This window comes from Vidua chalybeata, chromosome 3 (genome assembly GCF_026979565.1).
Source record: "Vidua chalybeata isolate OUT-0048 chromosome 3, bVidCha1 merged haplotype, whole genome shotgun sequence".
NCBI classification, from domain to species: domain Eukaryota; kingdom Metazoa; phylum Chordata; class Aves; order Passeriformes; family Viduidae; genus Vidua; species Vidua chalybeata.
In genome coordinates this window covers 86,658,977-86,674,623 of record NC_071532.1, presented here as the reverse complement: position 1 = coordinate 86,674,623, position 15,647 = coordinate 86,658,977, and the positions used below count along the sequence as shown (strand labels likewise).

The window sequence follows — 15,647 nt, the reverse complement described above, 5'->3', positions numbered from 1 at the left end:
AGATGCTGAACAGTCACTGAACATTTCACTGCAGTTATTATTAATGGAAGCTGAATCCAGTGGATTCCCAGACCAGGAGGGTTCTTCTCATTCCTGTTTACAGATCCAGCCAGTACTGAACTTGAATGTGCTTTCAGTGAGCAAACACACAATCACATACATAAACACACTACAAATCTGCTGGCCATGTGAATCACCATGAAGAACACCAGTCACCATCAAGAACAGAGTCTTTTCCCTTAGATAAACACAAACAGCAGTCAAATGAACATAAGCAGCAATGATGGCTCAGACTTTTTCCTTATCTCTGGCTAGTTAGTATTGAAGGTCAACAATGACCTTCAACACACTCCTTCATTTTGTAAATATAAAGATAAAACCTCATTAGTGGATGCCTCAAGAACCAGCATAGATTATAAGTCTGTCTGATTTCCATATCCAGATCCTGAATCTCTTGCTGACTTGCTGGCTCAGAGCTTGAGTCATTCTAGATCTGGATGTCATTCTAGTTTCTGGCTGGCCTAGTTCAAATATCTATCACTCCCCACTATGAGAGATGTTAACACAGAAGTAGTAAAGAGACTGTTACTAAGTCTCTGTTGGCCTTGCAAGAAAACAATCTGCAAAATTTCCCCAAGTTACCCTCTTTAATTATTTGAAACTTCCATGTCTCTTACAAAATTCTCCCTTCACTGTGAAATTCAGTCCTTGCTCATGATGGTCTGTGTAACATTTGTCAGCCACTTATCCTCTTACTTGTTGAACTCAGCAGTTTATCATGTTATGTCCAGTAGCTTCTCATGTTCTCCTAAATTCTTGTAACCCTAGGAAGGATTTACCTGATCTGTCTTCATACCTTAACACTTATGAACTGCCTAAGTATTTTTGACAATTAACTCTTTTTAATCCTGTGACATCAAAGATGAAGCAGAATTATACCATCTAAGAATTTATTTCCATTTACTTCTGGAAAATTATGTATCAAATATGCTTTTCACAAACATTTTACTTTGGTGCACTGATTCAAACCACCTCCCTAATACATACTAACAAATTATATCAGAAGATTTTTTTAGCAATTTGCTGTAGCAATAATACAGCTTTGTAATAAATTCCTTCTGAAGTAGTAATATATATTGATTCAACATTTTCTTAGTAATTTGAACCCACTGACTTAAAAATAGATATTCATAAAAGAATAAATTATACTTTGCAAAGAGATGTATAATTTCAAAATGGTAAACAAAATATTTTTACTCAAATAGTAAACTGCAGGATAAACATAAATAATTAATTTAAAACCACTTAATAAATAAATATGTGAACCTCCAATAATTTAATTATGAATAGAATAGCTATCTAAAACAACTGAAAGTATGTGGAGCAACATTTACCAGAAGATTGAAATATCACACTCTGTCTCCATTATATACCAGAACAGCTGATGTGACAGGGTCAAAACATTTTCCTTTTTTTTCATTCAGTTCATTAGAAATAGTTATTCCAATAAGGCAAAATGAATTGGATCTATCTTTTATGACAGATTATTCACTTGCCTTTAGCATCAGAGGGCACTCAAAGAATCTTTCAAAATTTTTTTGCTATCCCTCATCACCATAGTAACCAAATTACAGTACATTGCAAATTCCAGAAGTTAGGGCTTGCTAATAGGGATAGCTAAGGAGGCTATTCCTCGGAAAAAGGCTATTAATCGGCATTAGTGCATATGTAAGAGAACATTTGCAACATGAAGTGAAGGAGATTGGTCAATTCTCTCTTATTACCCAATTTACTATCTAGCTGTCCTGTCCTACTTCAGTACAACATTGTGCCCCAGTAGTACTCATAGAAGGGGTTATTAATCAAGGCTCACCCAATTTTTTCTCCATTATTCGTCACATTTGACGTTAATGGGTGCTCCTGTCCCATCCACAATAATAATCAGAAATAGGAAAATGAGCAAAACAGTGACCCCATTTGCTCTACCCAAAGGAAAGCCAGAAAGTGAAGTCTCACTAGGTGACTGGAATAATGAGTTTTTCCTGCCATTGTTTCTACTCCTGAATCCATTCACTCCTCCATGCTTTTTTTGTGCTGCCATTAGTAAGCATTTCTTAGCCTCTTCTTAAAAAATGGCTCTCAATGGGATTATTAGAACAAGGGAGGACTAAATGAACAAAATAGGACAGAACAATGAAGACCAGTGGGGGAAACCAGATGAAAGAGATGCCTTTGGTAATGTGATGCTCATTTCTAGCAAAACTAGGAGAATGGTATTGTTCTGCCAAAAAAAAAAAAAAAAAAGTGATAGTGCAACATTCTTTTAAGAGAAGACTAAAGTAGCTACAAAACGATTAAAGAAAAGCATGAGAGTGGATAGGGAAACACTGTCAATCACACCATGAAAAATACATAAAGGAAAACTGCAGGTTTCAAGGATGGCAAAAAAAGGAAAAGATATTTAGCTTATTGCTCTTTTCTCCTTGGCATTTCCTTGCAAAGGGAGCATTTTTTTTCTTTTTTTTTTTTTTAATTTGGGCAAGAACAGTGCATTCTGTATAAATTGATAGCCAATTATCTAACTAGGTGACGGGGTATTAATTTAAATGAAGATATTGACTCATGGTCTAAAACACAAGTCACATCTACCAATGTCTTTTATGAAGAATTCAGTCTTGAGCTGGATTTTTTCCTTACTCATTGACAATAATTATGTCTTTGATATTCTTCTACTTTATAATTCCCTGTATTCAGCATCTTATGTGAAAAGCAAGAGCAACATTCTTTCACCTTAACATCCATGCCTGATGAGTTTGACAAATCAACTCAATAAATGGAATTCTGGAGAATTAGTGGTTTGAGGTTTTTATTCTATCATTCCCAAACCCGCTGTCACACTCAATCTATTTGCTAAATAAGATTCAAAGGTGACTTGATTACAGTTCTTGGATGGGGAAAATATTAAGCAGTAAAGGGATCATTAATTCAGAGAGGAGAGTGTAAGAAAAGCAAATGACTGAAGAGAGAAGCAGAATGATATAACGTAAGAAAAACCTCACATATTTTTACCAGAGATCTCTTTATCTGACTACCATGAAAGAATTGAATTCTCGATTTGCTGTTTTCACATCAATGCATTTCAAAAAATACTTCTTTAACTGCTTACAGGAAGACAACTATATAAAAGAGGACATATGTAATATAACAAGCTTTAGTCAGAAGAGATGAATGACTGATCCTCTAAACTTTCAAATCTATTTATCTACTTTGACTCAAGATGTATACAAAACCTTCAAAAAGTTGTGCAAATCAGAAATTATTTCTCAATTCTTTTACTAAAATGCATACGTTTGGTCATTATAAGTGGCTCTTGTTGCAATATGTTTAAATAAATACTTAAATTCATATCCATGTTAGCACTTACTGATCTCTTGAATGTTGTGGTTAGAAGCAAGGTAAAGAAGGAATAGGATAAAAGTAGATCTTTATAATCTGATGTCAAATGCAAGCCCCAGAAAAAGGACAATATTTAAACAATGAACTGCGTAGCTAGGATCAGCACATCAGTACAACTAGTACACGCATATTTGAAATGTTTTATGTCTTCTGCAGACTTGAGACTAAAATTGAAAAAAAAAAAAGGCAAGGCAAATTTTCTTAACTACCAGATTTGATACATAACCTTCAATTTTACTTTGATATCAATAAAAACATAGTATAGGAATAGTATGTGCCCTAGATGCTGTGCATTTCTGTTACCAACAATTTCAACAGAAGTAATTTTTTCCTCAGTGAGACCCAAAAAGAGACATTTGCTGAAAATACCGAAGTTCCATTAGTACTCACTGATGAATGATCAGCTACTCAAAGATTATTCAAACTCTCAGGAAGATAAATGCAGAAAGCATGTTCTAATGGGAGATCATGGAATCACAGAATAATGAGGTTGGAAGAGACCACTTAGATCATCAAGTCCAACCTATGCCCTAACACCTCAACTAGACTATAGCACCAAGTGCCATGTCCAGTCTTTTTTTAAACACATCCAGAGATGGTGATTCTACCACCTCCCTGAGAAGACAATTCCAGTACTTTAGTATTCTTTCGGTAATTTTTTTTTCCTAATATCCAACCTATACCTTCCCTGACGTAGCTTGAGACTGTGTCCCCTTGTTCTGTCAGTTGCTGACCGGTGGAAGAGACTGACCCCCACCTGTCTACACCTCCCTTCAGGAAGTTGTAGAGAGCAATAAGGTCACCTCTAAGTCTCCTCTTCTCCAGGCTAAACAACTCCAGCTCCTTCAAACATTGCTCATAGGGCTTGTGTTCCAAGCCCTCACCAGCCTTGTTGCCCTCCTCTGGACACGCTCAAGCATCTCAACCTCCTTCCTAAACTGAGGGGCCCAGAACTGGACACAGCACTCAAGATGTGGTCTCACCAGCACCGAGTACAGGGGAAGAATGACCTCCCTGCTCCTGCTGGTCACACCATTCCTAATGCAGGCCAGGATGCCATTGGCCTTCTTAGCCACCAAGGCACACTGCTGGCTCATATCCAACCGGCTGTCGACCAGCACCCCCAGGTCCCTTTCCGCCTGAACACTGTCCAGCCACACTGTCCCCAGCCTGTAACGCTGTAGGGGATTTTTGTGGCCAAAACGTAGAACTCGGCACTTAGACTTATTTAACTTCATGCTGTTGGACTCTGCCCATCCACCCAACCAAATAAGTCTCTCTGCTGAGCCCTCCTTCCTTCCAACAGATCAACATAAGCTCCCAGCTTAGTGTTGTCTGCAAATTTACTAATGAAGGACTCGATGCCCTCATCCATGTCATCTATAAAAATATTAAATAGAACTGGTCCCAGTACAGACCCCTGAGGGACACCACTTGGTGACTGGCTGCCAGCTGGATGCAGCACCATTCACCATCACTCTCTGGGCCCGGCCATCTAGCCAGTTCCTAACCCAAGAAGAGTGCTCCTGTCCAAGCCGTGGGCTGCCAGTTTCTCCAGGAGTATGCTGTGGGAGACAGTGTCAAAGGCCTTGCTGAAGTCTAAATAGACAACATCCACAGCCTTTCCTGCATCTACCAGATGAGTTACCTGGTCACAGAAGGAGACCAGGTTAGTCAGACATGACCTACCCTTCGTAAACCCATGTTGACTGGGTCTGATACCCTGGCCATCTTGTAAGTGCTGTGTGATAGCACTCAGTATGAACTGCTCCATTATCTTACCTGGTACTGAGGTCAGGCTAACTGGCCTGTAATTACCAGGATCCCCCTTACTAGCTTTTTTGTAAACAGGTGTCACATTGGCCAGCTTCCAATCATCTGGAACCTCGCCAGTGAGCCACGACTCTTGATAAATGATGGAGAGCGGCTTTGCAAGCTCATCTACCAGCTCCCTCATCACCCTAGGGTGGATCCCATCTGGTCCCATTGATTTATAAATATCCAAGTGTCCCAGCAGTTCTCTGACTGCCTCTTCTTGGATAACAAGAGGACCATTCTGCTCCCTGGCACCACCTACCAACCCCTGAGGACAGTTGTCTTGAGGACAACCTGTCTTACCACTAAAGATTGATTGATTCCAGAAACTTTAGTGTGGAAAAAAAATAGTTATCAGCCTGATTGAATACCCTGATTAAAGAGGAATTTCCAAAATATTAAAACTATCATGAGTAAGACCAGTTCACCTTTGTCTTTCAATATAATGAATTCTTGTTTGCTTTACTTCAATAAAATAAAAATTGTGGAAGATTAAAAAGCAGGAACAAATGAGTAAAGATTATCTGATAGACCAAAATGAAAGGTAATGAATTTTATTTTAAGGAACTGAACCTTATTTCCAGCATCCTCTGTTGTTTTTACACATGAAAAGAATAAAATCTTTCACAAAACCAAAACTAATGGCAGAAGAGCCCCAGCTTGTCCTTGTTCAATTTGACTGTATCCCACCTAGTCTTCCTTTCTATGGTTTCATTGCCATGTTATAGTGATAACCCATTTAAAGATAAAGGACATTCCTGATGCCATTGATAAATGTCACTCAATTTGTTAACATATAACATAGTGACACTTACACAAATATCTGAGTTTACTGATTAAAATAATAGTTTCTATTTCAATTGCAGTGTTTCTGGACTTCACATTTATGGAAACATTTCTCTTCCCAAGCAGCAAAATATGTTAAGAATCGTATTAGCATACTACACTTTAATATGATATAAGTATTCTCAATTTGTTGTTCCCCTAATGAAAAGTCAGTATTTTCTAGGGCAGTTATGCATAAGGCAGAGTAGACTGGTTCAGGAAACAGCATATGTTATTGTCAATTATTTGTACTTGTTCAGAATAGAGCAATAATATTTCAGGGTAAGGATAAAAAATTAAGTTACGTAGTGGGAGAGAGATTTATTTGGAAGAGAGATTTATTTTCAGCAAAATTGAAGCAAGTGACTGCCACTTGATGCAATCAATGACCAAGATATACAATAGGCAGTAGACTGAATATAGGCTGAGTATGAAGACAAGTATGAAAATTTCATTGTTTAAACTACTGTTAATATTTTAATATGTTCAGCTTCTATCTAGAATTATAGAAACCTGCACAATGTCCTTACACATGTCATTAATATGTATTATGCAAACGAACAACTAATTAGTAAAACAATTCTTTTAATCTGATGGTCATCAGATTTCAGTTTATTCAGTTGTGAAAAATTTTCTATGATTAAATAATTCCTATCTATTTAGTTCCTATAAAAATTTATTAAAATTAGTTTAGTCCAGTCCACTTCTTGTTTCCACCTTCATGAGCTTTGTCAGATGTCCTTCCATTTAAATGTAAAACTGAAAAGTATTTTTAAAATTTTTCTCTGTAGAATGATCTTATTTTTTTCTGTTTAAAAAGATCACTGAATCACAAGTTCTTGTCTTACATAACTGGACCCTGAAATATATCAATATATCTATTACTGTACTAAAAACATTAAACTTTTAAATTCTTTTAAATACAGTATTTGCATCTTCATATGCATTTCTAGTCAAAACTGATGAATGATACCTTGTTTTTCATGTAGATGAAGTTTCGGTAAAGTATGAATCAAAATGAAATCTACTTTAGGCACTGTAAATCTAGGTCTTTCATGGAGTAAAAATCTCTGAAAGATTATAAGGGCTATAATCCTAATTTTATATCAAAAAGGAAGCATCAAAGTTCACTGATGTGCTTTATAGAAAAGCTCCAATCAGCATTCTTGAAAATGGAAATTTTAGAAGTAAATGAATGAGAACAACATTAGCTTCCATTAGAGGGAAGCCTATTAGAGAAAAAATTACCGTAGTGCTGGAAAAAACTCATCAAGAGTCCTTATAAACTTTTAGTTTTACCTCTTATCTTGGCTAACCATAGTGTTCAAAAAATAGTGTAAGCTAACAGAACTGGTTTGATCCTGAGCAGATGCCACACTGGCTGCTGCTAAGGCAGTGTGCATAGGCTGTTCTTGCTTCTGGAGGACTGTTATTCCCTGGGCAAGAGCAGGGCATCACTCTAGGTGTAAGAGATCATATAGCATTCCTCACCTAAAATCACTTCCTAGTGCCTCAGTCTGTTGCAGAAAGGGTTGTTCAAAATGCTGCTAGGGGCATAAGGATAAGAGCTATAATGTTCAGATTGACAGGTATGACTTTTGTCAAGAACACCAATGCTACATCACTAAATGCCCAGATTTAAAATGATCTTTCTCTTTAGAATCAGCTGAGGGTGTTCATCTCTTAGAGATGAGATCTCACCTGGGATTCATGGATTTGTGCATGAGGTTTCTCAACATGGTTTTTAAAGGTATGAATGGGAAACACACTTCTGATTAAAATCCTAAATGAAAACAGACCAAGCAAATATGCTAAGCAGGACAGACATTTTCTTCATTAAAATGAAAAAGTATATGTGATTCCAAACTAAAATAGGTTGATAAATAAAAAATTTAGAAAGTAGGATACATATGTATACATTTGCAAAAAAAAAAGTGGTAAATACATATATATTTTTTAAAAAAAATATTGGTAAATCTGTGCTAACAGGTTTACTTTGCATAGTAATTTATTCTGAGGGCCTTCTTAACACACTTTTCTTCGGCAAAGTGATATAGGTTATATTTGTTGCATTATTCTTAATTCAATTATGCAAGATGACACACCTTTTTTGGGGGCAGTCATAATTGTGTTTATTTATGATTTATCTCAATGGAACCTCACATAATCTAGTGTAAATCAGAAAAATCCTATAAAACACATTGGGTGGAACTAGACATAAGGCATCAATATATACACTAGGTAGATTTACCAAATTCCTTGTCTTTCTTTCTTTAGGAATGGAAGTCAGCAGATGAAGAGTAAAATTTAGATATTTGGACACCAAAAGATTAAGGCTAATACCTGTTGAGAGACAAATAAAGAAACTGACCTGCAATTGAAAGTTCCATAAAAAGCTTTTAATAATTGGCTGTAACATGCCTGTGCTATACACCTCAGTATTCTGCAATCATGACAATGTCATAATAAATGTAAACCTTTAAGAATTCTAAAACTATTCAGAGGCTTTTTGCTGTTGATGATGATAATTGCTATTATCCATCTTATTGGCAGTAATATTTTCAAGAATTCTTCTGACACTAGGATAAATTAAATGCAATAACTTATATATTGACAGTGGGCAGTTCAGTTAGTTATGTGAATCCAGAAAGAAGAGTCTTAAATAAATTAGCCACCAGAAAGTTGGTATTCTTTTATTTCTCTGCTAATATACTTTTTAGAACAGATGACAGGTGATTAACTTTCTCCTCTCTCCTCAGTGTTACCACACTGAGTGATGGCAAAAGATGTATGGGCTGAAAAATCATGTCACTTCATGAGAACACCTAAACACGTTCCTCCATAACAAATTACATGATGTGTGGCTTGGTCTCTTCTCTTGTTTACAGCCAAAACTGTTTGAGAAGACAAAAAAAAAAGCTTGTATAAACATGTGCCAAGCCACTTACAGCTCTGTACATCACTTCTAAGTAAACAATATACAGCTATGGGCAAATGCAGCTCACAGCAATAGCATATTATACACAGCTGCAAATACTGGATTTAAAAATATTGAAAAACTTTCACTACTTTGAAATTTTCAGATGGGAATACATGGTTGTTTAAACCCTTTAATTTCCTCAAACAGCTACAACCTTTGGAATTCACTAATTTGTATTAATTCTTATTCCTTTAACAAATTATTTTCAAAATCAGTTTGATGGATGTGAATAACTGAAGCCTGTGATTCATTTGTCTCCATAGTTTCACAGCTAATTATTGTTAAAGATTATATATCTTCTTTTTCTAATCTTTAGTAGTGTGGAAGCAGGTATACAATTACTCAAGAAGAAAGAAATTGACATAGGGAATAGTCTTATCAAAAGATAATTGATTTGTCAAATCTTTGACAAAGGAGTCTATTCAAGATATATATATTTACTTTTGTTTCATCCTCAAAAATCACAAGTCTAAATGACAAGATACTTCTTTTACAGTGAAAGAGGATTTTGGCTGAGATGAATTCCTACTAAATTGCTTAACAATATTCAGAAACATGACTGTAGGCTTGAGACAGCTACTAAAGACCTGGGAAATGGATCTTCAGGAGATATAGCCACTTGAAATTCTATAACTGAGGTAAGGGTTGAAAAGAAATGCAAATTATAGGAATATATTCTGGGAAGGTGTGCCCTTGGGCAACTGCAGAGTCCAGGGACGTGTGCTAAATAAGGGGAAGTCTGAGACAGCACACAGAGTCTGAGACAGGGACAATATTTTGAAGAGAAGCAGGACACACCATGTGATATTGAAAGTGAGAGTAAAAGAAAGCATGAATTTTAGGATTAGAGAAGCACATCACAGTAACACAGAACCAGTAGGATAGGCTGAGTAGTTACCAATAGACCTGTTTTACACCTTCTGTGTGGTAGGAGAGAGAGAAAAAAATGTCAAAGATAGATATTTAAATAAAAATAGTTTGTAATCTGAATGTTGTTGGTGAGGAAAATAGGCTGTTGGTGTTTTATCTTGAATATTTTGATACTACTGATTTTTTTATCCTAGCTACAAAATTTTAAGCAAATTGATTGTAAAAAGGTCTCAAGAGGATTCAGTTGGGTTAATGTCTAAAATGCAGGTTGGTTAAACGGATAAAATGTGGGGTATGTTGTCAAGTGACCACATCACATCATCTCATAATCCAGATGTATATTCTATAGTATGCATTAATTTATTGTAAATCATTATTCCTGAGAAGAAAAAAAAATCTCTACAAGTACATATGGAAGAAAATCAGAAAAAACAAGATAAGTATTATTGAGATTTAACTAAGTTTGTACATCTGTACATTATATTAGAATTGTGATGAAAAGTAAAAGATCTACTTACTGTTCAGCTTGTAACATTATTAGATACTGAGAAGCATCACAGTATTATACTGTTTGCAAGTAAACCAACCTTCGAACATTCAAAATTTCTCAGAACTGTAACTTTTAGTCTCCAGTAACCTTGGGTATATTTCCATTTGGGTATATTTCCATTTCTTGACATCCATCAGCATTATTTAATGGGACAAATGGGTGTGTTCAAATCCCAGCATATTGGGCTGAGTAGTGCAAGCACCTGCCAGTTCTGGAAGCACTGTAGAGGTACAATGTGCTCAGAGCAGGAATAAATGCCAAGGCACTAATGTTGAAAGAATAATAGAGTCTGAGAGTCTCTCATAAAAAGATTAGTCATTTTCAAAAGCTGGTAATATCAACATGGCTCAAACATTGTGATGTAATTTAAAGGAATGGAGGCCTGGTATTGTAAAAGAGGCCTTGAAAATTGCAGACACAGCATGCAGTATATGGTAGTACAGGTATGGAATATTTGGAGGCAAGGCACACTCTAGGCCCTGGAGACCCCACAGTTGTAAACAACTCACCAGTCAACAGTCAAAGAAATGCAGAGCTGGAGATGGACAAAACTGGTCTTAGAAGCAACAAAAAGAACAGTATCTAACATCCATAAACCCCACCACAGATTGTAAATACAGATGTAATTTGGAACTACAGCCCAATGAAGAAAAAGAAAGGTACATAAGGATGTTAGCAACATATGCACATTATCCTGAGTGGATCCTAGAGCAAAGGTAAAACCATCAGCACAAATGTCATATTCCTCCTGGTGAAGTACTACAGATGTTCACAGAAACGCCCATCGTAAAACATCCCTGGTGCCAATGACAGTAAAAGGAGCAAGGTAAGGGAGAGCATCTAGAATAGGGTTGGAAATTAAGAAGCGTGTATATATAAGAAGTTTACAAGTACTATTATTGAAATATTTTCTTCACAGATGAATCTTAAGATTTCAATTATACCGTAATTGTTTGGCTTTATATTTACAGCATTTTCTCCAGAATCTTGCCTTTATATGTCAGTACATAATGACACATAATGATGTGCAGCAAGGTAATGGCAGCAATATAACAAACCCAAATCTGATGAAATACATGGAAAGTGAAAAAAAAATTAATTTAATAGAGATGACACTTTCTGGGTCAATGAGAAGACCCCTTCAGTGTTAAGTGAAAATTCTACAGAAGACTGTGTTTTCTCTCCCCATTTTGGAGATTTGTGCTCAGTAATGTATATAAAGCAAATATGACCTAATTCAGCAATTTTAAAAATAGATATTCACTCTAACCCCTGTTAGAACCAACAGTTTAAACTGGACACCTTTAGAAGATGGTTCATTCAATCCAAAAAACATATCTAGGACTCTTTGTTCATGGGATGTTTGCTTTTCTTCTAACTAAAAATGGCAAACTAAGCAAGTATTTCATGTTAGATACCGAACTCTAGACATCTTATGTTTCATAACATGCAGTCAGTCAATGAAGGATACCTCAAAGTTTGCTAAACAAATTGATTCAAGCTAATCAGATAATAGACTTTTACAACAGATTCATCTTCAAAAGCATTACCATTCTAGCAATCTCCAAAGGCTAATTGGTAAAAATGGGGTTTTTAAGTCTGTTGCTTTTACTGCCAAAGGGGTAAAACATATTTTGAAGTGGTTGACTACTGTTTGGAAAAAAGTCCCGTATCTTGCAAGAAAACCAGCTTCAAATATGAGGTATTCCTACCTATCTATTTAGAGATTTCATTCACACATATACTAATACATTAAAATGGGCAATGATTATGCAACCTTCCATTTTCATATATGGTGTTTTTATCTGTGTGTGCAATTTTGATTCATTTTGAAGAATGCCCTAGATTTAAATTATCTTAGTTTGCTTTTATTGATATTTGAACAGTGTAGCAAATAAGTTCTATTTTTATTTATAATAAAGGGTTTTAAATCTATCAGCAAGAAAAATCAAAGGAAATCGTTGGTTTGAAAACCTTTTGAAATAGTGACTGTCGTTCACTTATCAAGGTCATTATCTCCTTGCAAGATAAATTTGGCTTTTGTCTATTTAGTAGTCTATAAGTCATGGATACACAGTATGGAATTCCCTTTAAATGAAGACAGATGTTATTTTACTTTCATGTTTGGAGCAATATTGATTCTATACACTGGGCTTTATCCCTCCTGGAGATAGTGATATCGTTTGTAAAACTGTTTTTTTGCTAATTCCATAAAATAAGTAAATGAGTCTTACTAAATTTGAAAGGTATACAGCCATCAGCTTTTCAAAGTGAAAAAATGAACTGCATGCAATTTTTGATGTTTTCTAGTGTTTGAATTTCATTCATTAATTAAGTAGATTAGGTATTGTGTTCTGTTGATACATGGTAGGATGTCAATAAACATTCAGCTACTTTGAAGACACATTGTGTCAAACCATCAATTTACAGACCTTGAAATAAATCATATGATGCTATTACAGACTGTAAGTCCTATGGTCCTTTGTATTTTAATTAATTATGAAAAATATTATAATGACCACTGTACCCACACAATTTTGAATTGATTGCCTGCCATGGAGATTTTCTTACTTCAAAAATTTTTATGAAATATTTTTAGAAAGCTCTTTGCTTACCTTCTTGCATGTGGATGTTAGAGCTACTTGCTTTTTTTTGTGCTCAGAACAGAAGACTGGAACTACAATAACAGTCAGGAAAGGGTACATTGTTACTGGAGTACAGCCTTGTACCTCAACTCAAACATTAGTCATGCAAGTCAGCAACTTCCTTGGATGTTGACTCTGGGTCGTTATGGATCTGAGGGCATTCTGAAGTATGGAAGAGGAATTTGAAGAAGAGATACTATTTAGAGTGGCAAGACAAGCCAAGTGAGGTCTGGTCTTGGGAAAGTGATCTTTGATATGATGACTTGCTTTGAGTACACTGTGGTGGCATCACAGATCCTGCAGCACAGCAGCCCCAAGGTTTCAGGACCACTGCTCACTTTGTTAAACAGGCTGTATTTTCTCAATAAAGCCCTCACTGTGAAAGGCCATCATTCATAAATGTAAAAGGCACACTATGTATTCAGCATCTCTTATTATTAACTAAGGCTGCAAGTGTTTGCTGTGCTTGCTTTTACAAATGTATTCCAAAAAGTGTAAGTTAATTATTTACATATTTACTGAGCAAGAGAGTGGATAAGACATGAGTGAATACGACTTAGTTGTGTAGTGTTTAGAGAACTTATATTGCAGCTCTGAAATGCATAATGTTAAGATTCTTGTTCCTTTCACAGAATCATAAAAATGAGGATCTTGTGCTTTTGTCCAGAATCAAACATATCTCTTTTCCTCTGTACTAATAGTTTCCATGGAAGATGGAGACATTGCAAAGCATCATTGTACAAATCTCACATTATGTAACTGTAGATTGCTCTTAATGACACAGATTTGCCATGTGTCTTACTTTTGGGTTAATTTCTATCTAGAAACTAAAAGTGGTTTATAATATTGTTATTCACACTTAGTTTAAGATAATTTCACCACAGACATCATAGAGTGTAATGACAGGGGCACTAGGAAGTCTTTAGTCCAACCTCCTGCTTGAAGCAAAATGAACTATGAAGTCAGGCCAGGTTAGTCAGGGCTTTATCTGTCCTAGTCTTCTAAACCACGTAAGATGAAGAATGTAATCTCCCTGGGAAACCTGTTCTACTACTGGATATCCCATTGTTTCCTTCCCAACTCCCTTGGGCACTTCCAGCCTCCTTGCTGGTAGGGTGATATAAAAAGTAGAAAAGACCTTGATGCTGTGCAAGCCCTGCTCAGCAGAAACAAAAACCTTCTGTGTTATCAGCACTGTTTCCAGCACAAATCCAAAACAAATCCACATGCCAGCTACTATGAAGAAAATGAACTCCACCCCAGCCAAAATTAGTATGTCTACCTTTTGTGCACAGATAGGTGCTAATGGGCCGTGCCATAGGATAAGATTTTGAGCCAGGACTCTAAAGTGTTACATTTCAAATATAAAACTGTAAGAAATACTGAAGGCTTGAAAGGAGTCATTTGTAAATGGTAATGTAATGTGGTAATGGATGTGATGTGGAACTGCAAGCATAACATTAAATAAGTTAATTTGGGTTTTATTTATATTACTTAATATCTTTTACTAAACCCTTTATTTTGAGATTTTAAACATGTTCATGTTTCTATGCCAATCCTGAAGAGTAAAGAAATCTGTGCAATGAATTCTAATTTGTGTCTGGAAATATTTCCCAAAGCACAAACTTCTAGTGACATGTCATTATGCAAGGAACTTCACTTTAATTCTTAAAGGAAGCATCTATGACAGGTGAAGAGAGTTCCACGTAAAAAGGTTAAGTACCTTTTAGATCATTTTGTTGCTAGATATAAAATGTCAATACAAGTTAGTATATGTTAAATTATTTTTGAAAGTATATGAGTGAGCAGCATAAAAGAATGCCAACTGTCTTAATTTTTTTTTTTTTTTTTTTTTTTTTGGTCACAAAAGCCTTTAAAAAACAGCAGAATTACATATTTGACAATATAGAAAACAAAACCAAAATTCTGGTAGCACTAGGGAATGGACATTTTTTTCTGAATAATTTTGCTTATAGCTGCCTATCTGAGTTTAAAACTACTCATATTTCGGAGAAGTGGTTGAGATTAGATATTAGGATGAAATTCCTTACTGTAAGGATGGTGAGGTACTGGTATGGGTTGCCCAGAGTAGTCATGATGCTCTGTCCCTGGAATTTTCTTAAGCCAGGTTGGATGGGGCTTTGAACAACCTGATCTATGGACTGTGTCCCTGCCCATGGCAGGGGGCTTGGAAATAGATGATCTTTAAAGTCCCCTCCAACACAAGCCATTCTATGATTCAGACTGAAAAAAAACCCAAATGCACTCTGAATTAGTGAATTCAGCCTTACTCAACATGCAGTATTATCAGTCAGGCCAGCTCTGTCGAAACTGCTATGTTATTTTTCATTGCATGAATTTTTAGAAATTAACTCAAAACTATAAAAATTAGCTAAATGGATGATACATGATAGTATCACTGTATCTCATGCCACACAACTAGAGCTACATCTCCAAAGACACTGCTCCTGAAAATGTAACAAAAAAAGCAAGAAAGTTTCTAAAT

The 15,647-nt window shown here is 35.7% G+C and overlaps 1 protein-coding gene across 1 annotated transcript in view; it reads right to left on the bottom strand.

The window, feature by feature from the left end:
* Positions 1-15,647, bottom strand: part of EYS (eyes shut homolog) — a 723,820-nt gene that overhangs the window by 672,910 nt on the left and 35,263 nt on the right. The window lies entirely within an intron of this gene.